The sequence below is a fragment of the Sycon ciliatum genome, chromosome 2 (genome assembly GCF_964019385.1).
Source record: "Sycon ciliatum chromosome 2, ocSycCili1.1, whole genome shotgun sequence".
In the NCBI taxonomy this organism is placed as follows: Eukaryota; Metazoa; Porifera; class Calcarea; order Leucosolenida; family Sycettidae; genus Sycon; species Sycon ciliatum.
Window position 1 is genome coordinate 40,041,693 of NC_088644.1, and position 20,532 is coordinate 40,062,224.

At 48.1% G+C, this 20,532-nt stretch overlaps 1 protein-coding gene across 1 annotated transcript in view; it reads left to right on the top strand.

Annotated features, from left to right (window-relative positions):
• The window catches only part of LOC135810077 (stonin-1-like), a gene marked incomplete in the record, with an annotated part of 28,797 nt that overhangs the window by 3,666 nt on the left and 4,599 nt on the right, over nt 1-20,532 (top strand).

The following is a 20,532-nucleotide window of genomic DNA, read 5'->3' on the forward strand; positions in this document are numbered from 1 at the left end:
CACCGCACTTACGCTATTCCAGTAAATTCGCACTCACACACACTTACACATGCATGTCCATTGTCACACTGCACTTGCTGAATTTCCTATTATTTCTCACCTCACCTATAGTTTATTACCTGTGCAAATTGTTCCTAGGTTTGTGCTATTTTTCTTACTATGCTTGTATCCTCGCTGTTCCACTGCAAGTGTATAAATCCTATTGTAGTTTCATCATTCTCTTTAGTCACGAATTCCATTGATAATTGTGACAAGAAAACGTTCTGGAATACATGATTCGTCCCCATGGTTGTGATATGAGTGCGCATTTAGTTATATTCATTGCATTATTATTATTATTATTATTATTATTTATTCTTCTTTTACTAGGGAATTCCCAACAGGCGTCAGCGCCTTTTTACAGGGAACCCTAGGTATAATTTGATGGATGGGCGAAATTCAGCTGGTGAACTAGACATGCGGCAAGCCGGTGGAAGTGTATTCCACGGGTGGTGGCTGCAGTGCGAGCACCATGGGCGCGCAACATCATCGGTGAGTCGTTCTAAAACGGGATCATGATGTCATCGATGTTGTATGAATAGATGAGTCATCAATGGCGTCACCACTGCCGTGATCGATGACGTCACCACTGACGTCGTCGATGACGTCAAAGGTGAAAGGTCACGTTAGTCTGAAACCCCCGTCCATACTACTAAGGGTGGCCACATCATGCGAATTAGTTTGTCCAAGATACTACTCCCTATTGGCTCACGAACTTGACACTTGTTTCGTAAATACTAGGACATCTGAAAGAGAAGTTATGTACTGTAAATCAACAAATTTTGGCCGGTGAGAAACTTTGGCCGATCTCGAAATGAAACTTTTGGCCGTCATTTAACTTTGGCCGATTGGGGTTTTCAAAAAAGAAATCGATTGGTACATGTATTTGTTGCCCTCACATGCAGGCATCATTTGCCTCTATGACAAATTTTGGCCTGCGATTTACTTTGGCCGATTGGTACCCAGCGGCGAAATCAGCGAAATTAAATCGCCAGCGAAAATTAGTTGATTTACAGTACATGATTGTTTGGTGGACGCTTGCATGCATGCTCTTTGACTTTGGCGTGGGTGCACACGGGAAACACGTTTCTGTCACTCATACTCGGCCAGTACGGCTGTTCATCCAGCCCTTGCCCTTGTCGCGGCGCCGTTTGGATTCCGCGGTACTCCTCGTACTCCTGCAGGAACCTGTACGGGTGCTTCACTGGCTGTCGTGCAGATGTCTGGGAGGTGGACTGGAGTGGCGCTGAGGTCTGCGAGGGGGACTGAAGTTGCGATGGTGATGGTGACCTGCTTTGAACATTGTTGAACAGATCTTGCATGGCCTTATCACGAGCCCCAGCTGCACGCAATACCTGCTCCATGTATTTCGTCAGGACATCCATTTGAGGCACAAATCCCTGCCCCTCGTTCGTGGAGGACAGTTCAAATCTGGTACCGTCCTCTGATTGTTCCATTAGGAATAGTCACTCGTCCACGAGCTCCAGTGCGAGCAAAATTAATACACAAAATAATTCAAGACAGAGTTTAGATCGCGCAAACTACTACTTCAGAAGTAAAAAACAACTCGGCCCGTGCAGACACTTCAGGGTGCGGACACAAGACGCTGACACAGGTAAGAACAAATTCATTGCGGCATGATACATTACAGGTACGATGAAGACTTGAGAATGGAAACAAAACATGTAATGGGAAAACCAACAGGAAACAGAAGCACGCACAACTAATTCGTGTGTGTGCGTGCATGCAATACAAATATGACGTATTAAGTATACAAATATAATGTACTTAGTACTGATGCACATCAAAGTCAAGTTCTGCCCAGGCAAGAGAATCGCTGTCCTCGACGTCTTGCTTATATTATAGCTCATAGTTCATGAGAAAACGAGGAAATCGAGCACTTAAAGGGGAAATCCGGGATCTGCTACGGGATCTTAAAGTTCTAGGCCCGGGAGCTGTTCGCTGTTTTGTCACTTGTCCCGGTTGTGCACTCATCGCTGTATTAATAATGAGGCGGGAGCTGAAAACTAAAATTTTCTTTCTCAAAGCACAACCACCGGCACCGGCAAGGAGAAACACACGTTCTCTGACTACAGGACTGTACAATGCGACTAATACGAGTGTAGTTCCTGACAAGTCCGTGTGTTGACTAGTTCCTGTGCTTTGACTGTTACCCCGGTCGGGAAAGGCACTGTGCAAACGCATTCCCGGATCCATAAAAGCAAGGTTTCAAACTAATGTGCCGGACCCGAGGGTCGGGCAAACCACTAGTACAGCTATATGTAGTGCCGATCCAAATGGTGACACTAACTCTTGTACGGCATCTATTCGTGGCTGCTTGGCGCCTGTTGAGCCTGGTGCCATTGATGGGATCCCTAGCGTTACGCGGGCTGATGGCCATGTTGGGACTTCCATCACCGCGTGGTCTGGGTCTTGCCGCGGCTCCGCAGCCGCCCGGTGGACACTCGGGGATGGCTTCTTCCACCATCGCCGTTCCTAACCCCAGTGTGATACGTGCGCGCCCAGATGGTGAAGCACCATGTTCAAGGAAGGGTTCTGTATCAGTTTCCCCTAGGTTGTGGACTGATTCTTGCGCGCAACATGAGCTACTTGGCAGTGCCTGCGCCTTGACTAGCGTTGAATGTCCCTGCCAGCCACTGCGTGCTGACTTACCGCATCGTGAAGACCCTGCTCAGGGGTCGGCCAATGCACCTGTCTCGACGCCCCCTGTTGAGGAACATCCTCCAGGTGTGCCACCCGATAATGTAGCCCGCGCCTCTGTATCGGTTTCTCCCAGGTTGTTGACCGATTCTTCCGAACCACACAAAAATAGCAGTGGATGCGCTTTGCCAGATGTTGAATGTTCCTGGCAGCCTCTGCGTGTTCACTTACCGCATAGAGAAGGCCCTGCCAAGGGGTCGGGTAATGCACCTGTCTCAGCGCCCCTGGCGGAGCAACACCCTCCAGTCATACCATCCGATACTGTCATCCGTGCTTATAACAAGGTTATTGGTTGGCAACAAAACCTTTTTGATGTGCCTAATGGGGCCTCCGGCAAGGCTTTTGTTCGAGTGCTCACTACGGAACTACGAAAATTCAATATATCTCAGGGAGTGGATGTTGATTCCTTGTATAGGTTCTTCATGTTACCCTCTTTATTACTACAACGCGTAGGGCGTGCCATGGCAGCCAAGGATTGTGGCAAACACTTGGAGCGCCGTCTTGGGTTATGGAAGGATGGAAATCTTATCGAGCTCCTCCATGAAGGTTACACGATCCAGCGCGGCTTAATGGGTAGGGCTGGTCATGGGGGTCGTTCTGATGATGATCAAACACGCCGGTTTGGTAAACGTATGGCCCAGGCCAGAGTTACGACAGCGGTGCGTATACTCTGCTCTTGCGGGAAGGAGCAGTCTGTTACGCCGGTTCTTGCTATGGATGATGTGGTGCCCGTTTGTGGCATTGATTGCGTGGTTGGCTATATCATGCGTCAGAAACACCCTGCGCCTGCTGTGCCTAATCCGGATGTGTTGCTTCCCGGACCTCGGGGCCATGTGAATGAAATTTACTATTCCGGTATTAATATTGACTTGATGAAGAAAACAGCCTTGGCGGTCCGTGGATCGGCGGGCCCTTCTGGTTTGGACTCTGGTGCTTGGCGCAGAATGTGTACTTGGTCCGCCAAGTTAACATTGGCGCTTATCTTCTCACTTGGTTTTTCGGTGTTCTGGCTGTGTCATACGGCATGGAACCACCGATTCACCATCCGAACATAACCATTGACCATTCCATCCGACGAAATGGCAGCACAAACCATCACAGAAGTCGCGATGGGTTCGTTTGAGTCTTTTTGACATAGCTGCCCCTGACGAACACTTCCGTCAGCGCAAGAAAACACTGCAACCTCCGCTCGAGTCCGTAAAATAGGTCAGGATGTTCGCATTTCAGAGCGAAGGAGAATACAGTTTCTGTCTACTTCCAGCTGTCTGATGGCAAGGATTGTTTACCCCGGGGAGGTATAGAAAAGCTGAAAAAGCGCTTCGCGAGCTTGAATTTGAGTCCTTGCACAGCACAGCGCCTAGTGAAGGGCTATCACCAGCAAATCGCTGACGAAGAAACTGCAGCTCATGTCAACATCTCCAATAAGTGAGACCAATCTGGCGGACACACTTTGAAGCTCACAGAGGACAGGGCAAAGGAGCTCATCATTGAAAATACCAAGTGCTGAGGGAAACACTCGTGCAAAGCACTTTCAGGAAACTAGCCGAAAAGCCTGGTGCACGGCGTTAGGACTTAGGTAGGTCTACTAGGTGGAGACGCACAGGTGACCAGTGCTACATCAAGCGGAAGCTATCACTGCGCTGCGTGTACAAGCACCAGCGGCTCCCGTGGGTGCTGATCAGCGAGTAGGACAAGCGCAAGAGGCGATTTGAAAAAAAGGACACTGATAAGGCGTTGCCTTTTTGTCTCGAACAAAGTCGCATTATTGCGACGAACGGGGATAACACATGCGGGCAGTCTCACTCAGCTTCTGATCGGCAAGGTGACAGAAAGCACTGCCTTTGAGCGGGATTCGAGATAAGGAGAAGAGGAACAATCTATGAAACGTGCAGCAGCTGTCCGGATCGAACGTTTTGAGCTCTTTCTCCAGCACCGATAGTGGTGGGGAGGATGTGTAACTTGCTTGAATTTTCGACTGAGTTGCTTACTGACATGTAAATAATCATGTTTATAGTGCTTTGTGATCGTGGCTTGCTTCAAATATTCGTATTTCCTTCTTGAGAGAAGTGTGAAGATAAGCGCCAATTTTAACTGGGCGGACCAAGTACGTGATATAAGGGTGCATCGGCCGACTTATGTGATGCTATAGCCATTTTTACGCGTATATGTACAGTCCAATTGCCGGAAGGATCTTTGGCACCGTATGTTGCTTGCCGTCTCATTGCGCTTTTACAAAAATCCTGGAGTTGCACCTATCGGGGTGGGCGAGGTATTTCGTCGAATTTGTTCAAAGGCAGCCTTGTCTGTAATGAGGTCCGATATTATGGAGTCGTGTGGCGTTGAATAGGCCTGTACCGGGATCCCAACAGGTCTTGAGTCGATGCACCAGGCAATGGAAATTGCTTTTCAGCATGACGAAACGGAGGCTTTGTTGTTGGTGGATGCCCGGAATGCATTCAATAGCCTCAATCGATGCGCCGCCCTTCACAACATTGTCAGGGTGTGCCCTCCACTACCTCAAATAACTACAAATACTTACCAGTCTCCAGCAACGTTGCATGTATCTGGAGGTGGAAGCATCCTGTCTCGTGAAGGAACCACACAGGGTGATCCTTTATGAATGGCAATAATAAATATACGCTGTTGCACTGACACCTTTGGTCAACTCGTTGCGTGCTTCTGCAGATAGAGTCTGCCAAGGATGGTATGCGGACGACTCTGCCGCAGCGGGGAAGTTTGATCCGCTCCGCGTGTGGTACCATAATTTGAAAACTCATGGTGAAGATTATGGATACTTTATCAGAGAAAGTAAAACTCAGTTGCTTGTGAAGCCTGGGCTTGAGGTGGCTGCCAACGAGCACTTTGGAGACACGGCTCGCGAAAACTACTGCTTCAGAAGTAAAAAAACAACTGGACCCATGCAAACACTTCTGGGTGCGGACAAAAGACTCTGACACAGGAAAGAACAAGTTCACTATAAGTGATCTTCATTTGGGAATATCAAAATGTGTGATGGGTATTGCAATGTAATGTTAGCGCACTGGATAACTTTTTGGTCTTGCTCTTCGGAAAGAGATTAATTTTACTTCTTGATTTATCTCAGTCTGTAGTGTTAACATCAGAGTCCGTGTCTGTGTTTCCACTGAATGTGTAGCTTTCGGCCAACGGAGTTGCAACAGGTCAGTGACCTTGAATAATGCAGTGGTTATATATCCATCAGGTACAACTTTCCCATCGCAAGCTGTCTATGATTGCGAATCTGGATACTACTTGGGCGCTATGGGAAATCGTGTAGGTAACTGTTTGCCGGCAGGCTCATGGGATTGGCAAGGTATTGGTCCTGCTGAGTGTAAAGGTGAGCTTGAAATTAGGGTAGACAAACGTAGAGATAAAGACAAGAATGCGATAGTACTCAGAAAAGGGACACTCTTCAGGCATTTTACGAACATCCTGAAAGTTTTCGGTTTCACAAGTGTACTTTCAAACCTTTTCAAAACCTTGTGTTGTTGCAGCTTGAGGGGTGCGTGCAGTATCCCTGTAGGACTTCGCAGCTGGAGGACCCGGACCCCGTTTTGTTGGGATGTGTACGTGTGTACGGTGTGGTGTGATAAAGGTGCAGGTACAGAAGACCGCTGTGGACGAAGCTCTAGGTGTTCGGGCATCAGCTCTTGGAATTCCAATTTCAGGCCTAACATTTTGCAGTCCCTTTCTTCTCTCATCATGATAATCTCCATGGACAGGGTTGAAACACATTATACTATTGTTCCAACGTACTGTTTGGACTTGCTGGCTCCGGCATCACTCCTACACCCATGTTCCAGAGTTCTTTAACGAGTTCTGGGCGAGAACGGGTTTAGGGTTGGTCTACTGATTTCCGCTCACCCAGGTCAATTAGGTCTTTGAATCTCACAAGGGCTAGATCTAGATTCTCATCAAGTGATATGGTAGGGTACACAAAGGTTTGGTCACTGCTGAAGGGATGCTATACTGTAGGGGTGTAGCTAAGGCTGATCCTCAGAGCGAGAAACCGCCACCCCCCCCCCACAAATTAAAATTTACTTTTTATTAGAAGCTCTGAAACTTGTTCTATCGGCGTCGTTTTCATACATTGCCTTTTGTCTTCTCCACCTTCACTACAGCTTACGATTGCCAATCATCCCTTACAATTCCTCGTGGAACGCTTTCTGGAAATGCACCAGTATTTACCGCGAGTTGCAACTCAGGGTACAAGTTAATCGGTGAACCTCGGGTTACATGTACGAGCGCCACTGAAAGCACAAAAATACCGATATGCTTACGTGAGTATATTTGCTTGACGAATCCACAAATGTACCACCTAACTGATATTAAAAAGCTTACGTGGAGATAGAAACGAAATTAACGCAATAAATAGAGTAAGCTGCGCACTCAGTACAACCACCATTAGCAAAACTTGTTTTCATGTATAAAAGCTTGTTCCTTGAACGTTTTCGTGGCCATCTCCTCATAAGGATTACCGCCGAATCAAAACTAATTCAAAACTCAATAGAACATATATACGCACAATGCAAGTAGTAATTTAGACCCTATCTGGCGCGAGCAATGAGAGCTGAAAGAAAATTACACCAATCAATGATAACAGGTGACAACGAATGAGATAAATTCACAACCAGAAAGTAACCTTACAATCCAAAAAGAAGCGAGAACTGCTGATCAGAATTCACAAACAATTTCAATGTAAACAAATTTCTGCCTGCATAAGATCGGTGGTAAAGATGCAAATCTACTCCAATACAGTCAAATGCCTAAGTCTGACCACGTTCAAACGGCTTTGGAAAGCTTATACCCCAGATATATGCATCATGAAGCAGAGATCTGATGTTTGCGCACGCTGTGAGGAGCTGCGTGAGAATGTCAGGCATGCAAAGACAGAGGAGACCACCCACCTGGCTATGGAGCTACTTTCAGCTCACATGCAGGAGGCTGATGAATAACGGCAGTACTACAACAAATCAATTAGTGATGCCAGGGATGAGCTATTAAAGCCAAACAACGGATACAGATACACAGGCATCTTCTACCCACACCACTTTCGACTTCGCCCAACAGCTTGAGCTACCTAAGCACACTCGCCAGGTGGGCCCATTGTATTTCAAGTCCAGATTTAAGATACAACTATTTGGAATTTGTGATGCGGCACGCAATCAGCAAGTAGATTACTTGTTCAATGAAGCAGAGAGCATTGACTGTGATGGATGGCTTCCTCATGGTCCCAACGCAGTTATCAGCATGCTTCAGCATTATTTGGAGAAGCGTTCCAAGGAGCCATCCTTGATGTTTCCTGCTGATAACTGCGTTGGGCAGAACAAGAACCGATCAGTCATGGCATACTTCAGCTGGCGTGTACTATCATGCCTAAATACCAGCATTCAAATTTATTTCATGCGAGTTGGTCAAACTATAGGTAGTGTCGACGCCACGTTCGGCTGTTTGAAGCAGAAATTCCGAGCCTCCGAAATTTTTTCTATGGCAGATGTCGTCCAAGCAGTGGAGTCCCCCTGCAAAGGCAACCTAGCAGAACGCTACAATTGGACCTGGTACGCGTGGGATAAACAAAATCACCTAGTCACAGCGCCAGCAGGCGACAACTTTCACACCAAGGTTCAACTCGAGTAACAGGACTGCACCCAAAAAAGGTCAAACAGGCTAGTAAGTTGGACCCTGCAGGCGCGGTGACCAGGTGACTGGTGTACACAGGAGCACGTGACTGCTTGTTCAACCATGTTCGATTGGGAACAAAGGAGCAACGCTGCATCGCAGCCTTTTCGGACCAAAACCAGTCGACTCAGCGTCCAAAAGACTACAACATATGGACCAATCGTGGTCATCCGTGCTTTTATAAGAACGAAATAGCGCTTTTAGTGACATTTTGCATACAAATCCCCATCTAGTACGGCGCAGTCACCCAGTTTCGGTGGAAGTGCGCGAGTTCAATTGGGATTCAAGAAGGAAGGGAGCGTCTCAGCTTTCTTGGACCAAGGCCATTCGACTCAGAACCCCGAAGACTACAACTGGTGAAATTTTAATTTTTGCCTTGACTTTCCCTTTAACCTCGCAGGAGTGTATTCCGACGAGAATTATTTTGTAAGCTAAGAGTCACTGCATTGAGACGAGTACATAATTCTCAACCCCACGACAATTGCCGTTAAATGTACATTTGGATTAAGAGTTTCTAGTGAACTGGGTTTGGTATTGAATTGATGAAGGAAAATCTTTCTCAAAACGGAATTGTGAAACAACAATACAGGATGCCAGCAAGTTATAATTATTGTGGCAAGTTGTAATTGTTCCAGCAATGTGCTTAGTGTTCGTTATTTCCTCAAACAAATTAAACATCAAGGTTGGGGTAAAAAGGGAACGTCCGCTTTAGGGAAATGAATTTGCAAAAGGAATTCATTTCTCTATTTCCTACCATATACCCCCAAATCGGCTTGGATTTTGACGTGTTTCTATCTTCCTATTTCAACCTACTGTCTCAGGGGTGGCTTGTCTCTCTCCATACGCGCCTTCAAACGGCAATGTTAGTTACTCGTCACACAAAGAATACGACATTGCTACATTCTCCTGCCACACAGGCTACAAGCTTGTTGGTCATTCCTATACTTCATGTACCGTCAGTGGACAATGGTCCAGTAACACATCTACATGCTCAAGTAAGTGAAATGATAGAGGTTGTTCACACTACAGTTATGTACGCTGCAAATGAGGGTGAAAAGGGAAAGAAGTTCAAAGAGTAACGTTCACGTCACAGCCACCAGTATATTGACAAAGTACTTTCAGTTCAGGCAATCTTTGCTCAAACATCTACGCCATTTCCTGCGTCATCAAATTTGAAACAATTCAATGCTACTTGCGATACCAGCTTTAGGCTGGCCGACAACAGCCCCCCAATGTGTCCAATTGTATACCCAACGCACTTAATTTTCGGCAACGCTCTTACTAATGAAGAAATTGTCTTCTCCGAATGTCGGACGTCGAGCCTCCTGAAGACTGACTTGGTCATTGAGTGAGTGACTCAATACTTCATCTAAAGCACGGAATAGGACCGACGAACAACAACGACGACGACGACGACGACGACGACGACGACGACGACGACGACGGCGGCGGCGGTGGCGGCGGCGGAGCACGGCGGCGGCGGCGGCGACGACGACGACGAGGGCAAGGGCGACGACGACGACGACGACGACGACGACGACGACGACGACGACGACGACGACGACGACGACGACGACGACGACGACGACGACGACGACGACGACGACGACGACGACGACGACGACGACGACGACGACGACGACTACAACAACAAGACTCATTCCAAAACCCTCCATGTTAATTAAATCACACTATTAATACATGTATCTCTTATTGACCACAGGCCATTGTGAGAATAAAGATTGGAAACATACACACCCACCTTCTTTCTCGTTCGGTCGGCCGATTTGGGAAAGGCCTGACGGGGACGCAAGCGTACAGAATAGCTGCATTTTGAGCGTGAGCAGGAGATGGCGTCGTGCGCCGACTACTACCGATTCGTACTTCGAAATTGTTAGCACTTCGACAACTGCGCTTCCCATGAAAACTCGCAAAATGGCTGACATGACTTGAGTTTAAGATAAGGTCTGATTTGACGTATGGTATTTACAGTCCATTTCCAAACTATAGACGCGTGAACTCATATGTACGAGTCGTACGTACTGTAGCGCACGACAGCTGTGAGTTTTGCATGAGTGTCTTCTGGTTTTCAGATGTGTTTTTCAGGTTTTTCTTCGTCGCCGCGGGAATTACAAAAGATGCAAAACACGCAAAGTCGCAAATGAAAAGGTGTGAGGAAAGTCTCAACAGAAATGAAAGTCTCAAATAAATATTCCTCTTGTTTGCATTTTCTGAGTGCCTGAATGTAATTGCTTCCACGGCTCGTAAGAATCTCAGTGATGCCGAGAAAGATATGGTTAGTCGTGTTCATTATTTCTTTCGAGTCTCCTACCAAAATAGGCCGGCCAAAGGTGGAGCTGGACGACTTCACGAAGTGTTCTGAGGTGCAGTTGTTTCACGGATTTTTTCGTGAGAAACAAATTACAACGGTGAAAAAGAAAAGGCAACAGGGAGGCTCAAATCATATCAACTACTCTATTTCACCCAACAAGATCCAAAACATGCAGAGATTATTATTATTATTATTATTATTTGAAACTCGGGTATCGAGCCAATAATAAAAGTAGAAAGGAAAAGGACATATGTAGAAAGGAAAAGGACATATGCCTAGTTGTTGCACTTTCTGACTGTATATAGTATCTAGTTACAGTGGTGGAGAGTTACTCTTAACTCGTTTCCATATATTATTATTATTATTATTATTAAGTAGTGGTTGCGACTTCGGCGATGATTTGTAAGAAAGGGTGTGGGGAGCAAACCCTTTCTTCTTCTTCTTCTTATTATTATTATTATTAACAATGTAAGCGATGGAGACGATGCAAGAAACGACCTAAAGGGTAAGGAAAAATACATGTAAGAAGAAAAAGGGCAATGGAAAAAAAAAAAGATGAATCATCTTTTTTTTTCCATTGCCCTTTTTCTTCTTACATGTATTTTTCCTTACCCTTTAGGTCGTTTCTTGCATCGTCTCCATCGCTTACATTGTTAATAAAGTAGTCCACATGTCGCTTCAGCTCGTCCTACTTATTGCCATATTAACATTATTATTATTATTACTTTTCACGTTTGTCTCTTTCCCTCAAATCAGTCAATATTATTATTATTATTATTATTATTATTATTCAAAGGATCTGTCGGGGAAGTGAACTGCCTGAAAAGAGAAAAAAACGCCAGACCCACCAGGACTCGAACCTGGGACCCTGCTTGTCATGAGCAATGCTCTAACCACTGAGCTATGGGACCAGGCTGAACCTATAAGGCGCTGACAAGTTTCTAGGTTCAGCCTGGTCCCATAGCTCAGTGGTTAGAGCATTGCTCATGACAAGCAGGGTCCCAGGTTCGAGTCCTGGTTGGTCTGGCGTTTTTTTCTCTTTTCAGGCAGTTCACTTCCCCGACAGATCCTTTGAATTTGAAGTTCTCCCATTCCTTTCCAAATTATTATTATTATTATTATTACTTAGAAGTATTATTACGAACACACAAATGGCCAAGGCCAATCAAGGAGGAGGTGAGGGCGATTATAGCCAGCCATGGCAAAAGACAGAGGCTACTTTTTTTAAGTGTTCATGAAAAACTGGTATTGTGAACTTGATTCCGCTCCATTCAAGGAGAAATAAATGAAAAGAAGTCTCGAAAAACAAGAAATTAGGTCCAAAAGTCATCCTGTCACGGACCGTGCCTCGTGACCGGCGCCGTTCGGTATTGAACGACCCAACGACTGTCACATGTCGTGCTGTACGAATCGTAATACATTCAAAACGGGCAACAACTTTATTAGGAAATGCACGCACTCTTTTAGATACGATCTGCAATTCGTAAAGTTTGTGTGACAACTTCAAGTCTACGCGTGAACGAGGCCTAGTGTGAAATCGATTGCCACGTTTCTGCGTTTTGCTGATGCATAAACGCTTGCTCATGGTCGCAGTGTGAACGCTGCCCTTACGTCCCGTACCGTCAGCGTTGCGTCGAATGTGAACTAGACTTTAGGCTGCGTTTACACGACAACGCTTGCGATTACACAACGAAATCCTTTCGGATCCATGGTTTATTTAGACGGTACGCGGAGCAAAACGTAAAAGTTGTACACCAAAACGGAAGAAAACCAAAACGCTGGCCAAGGCGGACGAATTTGAGAACGGAAATGTTCTGCCGGATACATTTGAGTGTGTAAACAGTAAACAGTCGAAATGGTGTGCAGGCCTCGTTTTCCGTCACGTTTGTTTCGTTTTCGGCCGTTTACACGGATCCGTCAATCCCCCAAAAAAAGGTGGGGGGTGGCATACAAAAAACTCACCACTAGCGAAGCTATAAAATGACTGCATTGGTAGAATTTTACATAGCGATTTTCAATCAATTATTCCGGTGATCAGGGATTTCGTTTCACTGCTGGTATCCACATTCTTGTCTTCTCTTTTATATCTGTCTTCTGTGCAGAAATCCTCTGTACAGGTTCAGTGTCAGCACCAACAAATGGTCATGTGACAAGTGGTGGCAATACGTTGTCATCAGTACGTCAGTTCTCTTGCACTGAAGGTTATCAACTGAGTGGTATGAGTTACACAACATGTCTATCAAATGGGTCTTGGTCATTTGCCATGCCAGTCTGCACACGTGAGTACCTATCTATCTGAAATTCCATTTTTTAAACGACCAAGAATCAAAGTGTGAATCCAGTAGATGAACTTGAGCTAGTCGCTGTTGGAAGAGTGTGATTCTTACGTAGCTCCTTGAATTCACCCATGAGGGGATTGGTCATACATTGCTTTACGAGCCAGTGACGAAAAATTGGACGGTGCGCGTTTCAGACGGGTAAAAAAACCACCGTTCCGTTTCCGTGGAACTCCACCACCCCAGGATCAGGCATCAGATGCGTCTCCTAAACCATGGGGAGGATAGATAAGATCCACCAATCAGAGGCCAAAGGCGGAATTCCCATTTGCCCCATCCATGTTTTCTTCGTTCGAGGCCACGATTTCGCAATTCACTATGGGTATCCGCATGGTTGGAAAAAAATCGTTCCTCTTCAAAGCAGGACTTGAACCTTGTGCCTTTCAGGCAATGAGCTGGGATTATTTATAAGCTTTTGTTCAAATTTCAGTGAAATATCAGGAGGTAACCAATCGATGGTCAGTCAATAGCATTGCTTCCCCAAATCGTAGCCATCTCGCAGTCCGGAGAATTCCCGGAACTGGGCCATCGCAAAAGTTGAGCTTGCCTCAATTTTCGGGATGGAACAAGCGATTTGGCACACAATTTCGACTTTTTCTACAGTAAAGTTGTACAAAGATTCAAGAGGAAACAAGTTATTATTATTATTGGTCCCTGGTTCGAGTCCTGATGGTTACAGTCATTTGTTTCTTCAGACTTTTCCCGTTTGTCTCTTTCCCTCAAACTAGTGATGACTAGTGAAGATTATTATTAGCCCCCATCCCTCACACAAAAAGTCAACAAAGCGGCATCTTTGGATTGAGGGGTGCTGGTTTCGAAACAACTGGTTTGAATCTCAAAGAGTAGCTGCTGTTAGCTCAAAGTAGAGCTGCTGTTAGCTCAATGTAGAGCTGCTGTTAGCTCAAAGTAGAGCTTCTATTAGCTAATGGTAGAGCTGCGGTTAGCTCAAAGTAGAGCTGCGGTTAGCTAAAATTAGAGCTGCGGTTTGCTCAAAGTAGAGCTGCTGTTAACTCAAAGTAGAGCTGAGGTTAGCTCAAAGTAGAGCTGCTGTTAGCTCAACGTAGAGCTGCAATGCTAAGTAGATGTAATATAGCTCAAGTCATAGCTGCAGCAAATAGCTGGACAACACCAGTTGGGAGAGTGGACCCGATCAATGGGACGATAATCATAATGATTATGACTGTGAATAAGTTGGACAGGGAGGGATGGTGGGAAAAGCAACACTGCGAAAGCACGAGGTGATGGCTGGAGGAACACGAGAGGGCAAGCAAGATTTTTTTATTTTCAGCAAAACCGGGCTGGGTGCCATTTGTGATTACGCAGCAAAGCAAAGCGCATGACGTCAGTCTTAAGGGGGCAGCCTACCCATAAATTTCATATGGCATTCAATTGACCGTAACTTTGGTGTTTCTCAATGGATTTGAGTGAAATGTTGACCACACACTCCTGCCACTATGCTGGCCCTCAGGACATGATTTACAAGTTCTTGCGCCTCACTGACAGGCTTTCCAGGCCGGAAAAACTCAAATTTCCGGCATAGTGCCACGGTGTGCGAGCCACCCAGGAGCCAAACAAATGCATTTACAATTTTTTTCACATTTTCGTGCTCATTCTGTTCGTGCGCGGGACTCAAACCTAGAACAAGTCCAGAAGCAGCCATGGGTGATGGGGGAAGGGCCCCTCAATGAGGCCCTGGAAACTGTCACAACGGAACGAGTGGGCGTTCTCTCACACACTCCCACAGACCCAAGTCAATTTTTGAATTTTTTTAGGTTTAGCACGTGCTACGAGGTCGTACCTTTGATACAACATCCAGTGCTGGGACCTCCACAGCAAGCCATTTCCACAGCGCTGCACACCAAATCCAGGATACCCTCAGAAACCAGCAAAGACTACCACTCACGTTTCACTACTGCCTAGTACTGAATCCTACCTGACTTCTTGACACGACTCAAACTTGCCAAAGTCACTAAATCAACGTCAACTACATTAATCAAGCCACATATCTGCAACGTCACGAGGGTGCTGGCAAAAGTCGTGCAGCCCAATACGTGGCTCAAAAACCTGATTTTTGGACTTGGAGCATAATTCTCCACGGAGCGATCGCTCAACCTACGTCATTCAAACTTTGCAGGATGGTTCAGACGTACATGCTAGGCATGGAACCACAGAAGATGATATCATAGCTGACACACAGAGTCACACACACAGCAGATTTGTGTGCACAGATACTAAATTAGTGGACGTCGCCATCTTCTTCCCGCTGATCTCAAATGTACTATGACGTGCTATTTCGCCTGACGAATTCGATTTTTCAGCGAATTTTTGGGTAGTCTGCCACCTTAAAGGCAGCACAGAGTGATACAGCGCGGTGTATGCGCTATTTAGGATTGTTGCTAACGAGTACTAGCACATCTAGTACCCCATTAGCCCACGTCCCTCACACAAACAAGTTAACACAGCGGCATCTTTGGATTGAGGGGCGCTGGTTTCGAAACAACTGGTATGTCACCAACCAGGAAAAGGCTATTTGCTTTGTACAATTCTTTGCGAACAAATGCAGTCTTGGTGATCAAGATCTACAGCACCCCGACCTTCCTGACCTTCCTCCTAGGTGTACATCGGCCATGACAACCGTCCGATTTCGGGAAGCGACAGTCCAGCGCCAGCTCCGCCAGCTGGATCCGGCCAAGGCTACTGGACCCGATGGCATCCCTGCCAGAATTCTGAAGCAGTGCTCAAAGGTGTTGGCTGCACCACTTGCCAAGCTGTCCTCACTCTGTTTTCGGTGCCGTGTCCAGCCCTCTCTCTCGAAAGTAGCCCGTGTGGTCCCGATACACAAGAAGCATTCTCACTCTGCTGTTAAGAACTACCGACCTGTGTCCTTGTTATCTGTTGTCTCCAAAGTCATGGCCATAATCAAGCATCTTGAGCATGAAAAAGCCCTGTCCATCCACCAGTACGGATTCCGGCAGGGGCTCAGCACATCTGACCTTCTCACGTCTCTCAACCACTCCTGGGTCTCCGAAGTCAACCGTTGTAGCGCAGTCCGTATGCTGGCTGTAGACATAGCAAGCGCATTCGACAATGTTTCGCACGGAGGCGTGCTCGACAAGGCTGCGTCATACGGCATCACTGGTTCCCTCCTGATGTATCATGCTAGCTACTCATGTATTGCGCATGTCCTTCAAGTTAGTTGTTATCACCCGCATAACGCGTATTGTTACGTTATACGCCTTGCTTCACGTGATTACGTCATGTCTCGATTGGACGCATGCACGCATCCATATTCTGGATTCATGTGTTCTTCTCCTTGCTTTTCTTCCTCACTTGAGAATGTAAATAATTAGTTTCTATTATCTTGTCACCAAACTAGTTCCTGTTGTCTAGTAGTAGTGGTATGCATGAGAACATAACATGGCGCAGTGAAGTTTCGTACCTGTGTTTTTCTAGTTGCCCGTGGTGCATCCCGGTTGTGTTCGCACGAGGCCTGCAGGTCCAATTACATTTTATTTATTTCTCTAGTCGTGACCGTCTTCCGAAATGTCAGATGCAGCTGCACCAAGTGTGCCGAGCGCAGATATCGCTGCTCTTGCCGATCTCTTCAAAAAGCAGATGGAGGCAGCCAATGAGCGAGAGAAGCGTCTCGATGCAATTATCACTGGTCTTACTCAACAGAGTCAGCCTTGCTCGTCGCCAGCACCGCCAGCTCCAAAGCCTGTCGCGGCGGAGCGACCCATGCTGCTGTCCTCCGCGTCCCTGTCAGAGTTTGCTGCCTGGCAGGAACTGTGGGAAGACTTCTCTCGGTGCCGGCACCTGACAGCACAGTCAAAGGAAACCAGGGTATCTGCCATCCGTCAGTGCCTTGACGAAGACCTCAGACGTTTTATCAGGGAGGGCACCATTGTCATCGCGACCAATCCTGATGCGTGTGACGTCTTGGAGGGGGTCAAGCAGTTTCTTCGCCGACAAAGAAACCCGATACTTGACCGAATTGAATTTTATAAGCGCACGCAACAGAAAGGGGAATTGTTTGACGGGTTCCACACTTCCCTGAAGGAGTTGTTTAACACGTGTGATTTTGTGGAACATGAGCTCTGTTCTGCCTGTTCGGCACGTGCCTGTTCTACGTGCAAAACTAATCTTGCACGGGTCCACGCGGACATGATGCGAGACCGCATTGTGATCGGTATCCTGGACGACACCACCCGTCACAAACTGTTGTCCACCTCCGACCTGACATTGGAGGCGACAGTCAAGGTGTGTCGTGCAGAAGAGGCAGCCACACAGACCAGCTACCACATCCCTACCGCCGGCCAAGTCAATGCTGCCAGGAAGTCGTCTTATCAGCGCGCGAAGTTAGCTTCACAGCCCCCAGTTGAGGCGAAGCACACTTCTGCTCGTGATAAGTGCCGTAACTGCGGACGCACAGCGCACACGAAATCGCCGTGTCACGCGATCAACAAAGTGTGCCTTAACTGTAATGGAACGGGTCACTTCCGGGCAATGTGCCGCAGGCCTGCCAAGAAGCCGGACAAGTCGTCCAAGATCGCACACTTGCTACTCAACAGAGCATCTCTGTTGGACGACGCAACAGTTTCCGTTGCCACCCAGCTTGTGATCGAGCCAGAGCCCGTAGCTCTTAGTTGGCTCCCGGATACTGGTAGCGACGTTGATGCCATCGGCACTCAACACCTTGACCAGTTAGGCGGATTTGTCGAGAACCTGCTTGACGACATCGACGATGTTCGTACCGCAGATGGCGCCAGTCTCACCCCTGTTGGCAAGATTTCGGCGACTTTCAGTTGTGGACCAAACCAGCACACGTCCAACATTCATGTCTATGATGGTTTGACTGATGCCCTCCTATCCCGTTCATCCTTGCACGCCCTAGGATACTTGCCGTCCGGCTGGCCGAAGCAAATCGCAGCAGTCCAACAGGTAGTCCCATCGGTCGTTCCCGATGCACCTGCGGACAAGGTTGTGTCCAAAGCCACCGACTCAGAGACGATGAGAGCCGAACTCCTAGCTGAATTCGCTGACGTCTTTGATGACTCTGTGTTGAAGCCAATGCTTGGTGGACCTATGGAAATTTGAGTGCGAGCTGATGCTAAGCCTGTCGCTGCATATCATGCCCGCCAGATCCCGCATGCGTACCGTGACCAAGTGAAGTCCCAGCTGGATGACATGGTCCGGGATGCCATCATCGAGGAGGTCACCGAACCCAGTGCGTGGTGTCACCCAATTGTCATCGTGGACAAGAAGGGGACAAACGAGAAGAGGCTCACCGTTGATTTCAAAAAGCTCAACGACCAAGTCGAACGCCCTGCTCACCCCGCACCAAGCCCTCGTGACGCTGTATCCAGCGTTGGCAACGCAAGATATTTCACCAAGCTAGACGCCCGCCACTGCTATTGGCAAGTTCCTCTGAGCGAGGCCTCCCGTCCGTTGACCACGTTCATGACACCTTGGGGTCGGTACAGGTACCTACGCAACCCACAAGGATTGGTCTCTGCTGGAGACGAGTTTAATCGCCGCACCCACGCCGCGTTCGCTCATATCTCCCAGTTCCAGAAGGTCGTTGATGACTGCATCGTCTACGATAATGACCTGAACACCCACCGATCTCACGTCCGGGATGTCCTGCTCTGCGCCCGGGAGAATGGCATTACTCTGAGCGCCAAGAAGTTTGTGTTCGGCATGCCAGCCGTGGAGTTCTGTGGTTACCGCAACAGTGCTGACGGCTGGACCGTCGATGATGCCAAGGTCAAAGCTATCAGCCAGTTTCCAGCTCCCAGCAACCGCACTGATCTCCGATCGTTTATGGGTCTTATCAACCAGTGTGGTGAGTTCACCCCGCACCTGTCTGAGCACGCCGCCCCGTTGCGCCCATTGCTCAAGACGTCCAACGAGTTTGTATGGGACTCAGTTCACACAGACGCAGTCAACGCTGCCAAGGCTGAGCTGTTGTCACCATCAACGCTGTCATTCTTCCAACGTGACCAGCCACTCCGCCTAGAGACCGATGCATCTGCTTTGCATGGCCTTGGCTACGTTCTGTGGCAGTTTCAAGATGGCAAGTGGCGCATTCTCCAGTGTGGCAGTCGATTTCTGTCGGATCCAGAATCCCGGTATGCTGTCATCGAACTGGAGCTCCTAGCTGTCGTCTGGGCGGTGAAGAAATGTTCTCTCTACCTCGCCGGTACATTGTTTGAGCTTGTCACCGACCACCGGCCCCTCACACCAATCATCAACTCGTACTCGCTCGATCAGATTGAGAATCCCCGGCTCCAATGCCTGGTCATGAAGCTTCGTCCATACCAGCTGCATGCCACTTGGCGTAAGGGTACTGACAACGCTTTCGCCGACGCGGTGTCCCGCAATCCAGTGGATGATCCCACCCCTGACGATGAGCTCGGTGAACACCCAGCCCTTCGTACTCCTGCCATACGCGCTTGCATTCGGAAAGACACCGAAGGCCAGATTGCCAATCTCCGGTTTGCCGAATTGCAAGAAGCCGCTCGAGCTGACTCGGATTATCAGGCACTCCTCACCACCGTCCGGAACGGATTTCCCGACGACCAACGCGACTTACGCCCTGCTGCCCAGCCGTATTGGACAGTCCGTCATCATCTTACAGTCGACCAGGACCTGGTACTAAAAGGTCCTCGCATTGTGGTCCCGCGTTCCCTCAGGCGTAGTGTGCTTGACGACTTGCATGCTGCTCATCAAGGTCTCAACCGTACCAAGGCTCGTGCTCGCCAGGTGGTGTATTGGCCCCAGCTGTCCAACGACATTGACAATATCGTTCGCAGCTGCGCTGAATGCCGTCACCACGCACCTTCCCAAGTAAAGGAACCGCTGCTGGCAACTGAGGATCGTTGTCCTGCCCTCCCGTTTGAGAGCACCAGCGCGGATCTGTTCGAATGCCAAGGCTACCAGTTCCTGGTATACGTGGACCGCAGGACCGGCTGGCCCTGTGTTGCCAAGATAGGACGCACCGCCACCTCCGCTGACGTAGTCCGTGCGTTCCGAGGCTGGTTCGCGGATCTCGGTGTCCCAGCTGTCCTGACGACTGATGGTGGTCCGCAGTTTACAGCGCAGCGTTTCTCCGCCTTCTGTCAGCGTTGGCAAGTCCGCCACGTCAGATCCAGTCCGCATTACCCACAATCGAATGGCCATGCGGAGGCGGCTGTCAAGGCCATCAAATCTCTCGTGTACAAGACCACCACCAACGGAGACATTAATGTCGACGCCTTCTGTCGTGGCTTATTGGAATGGCGTAACACTCCCCGTAGCTCCGGTCAGAGCCCAGCGCAGGCCCTGTTTGGCTGCCCCCTGTCGTCATTCGTGCTTGCCCACCGGACCAGTTTTGCCCCAGCGTGGCAAGAAACCGCTGACGAAATC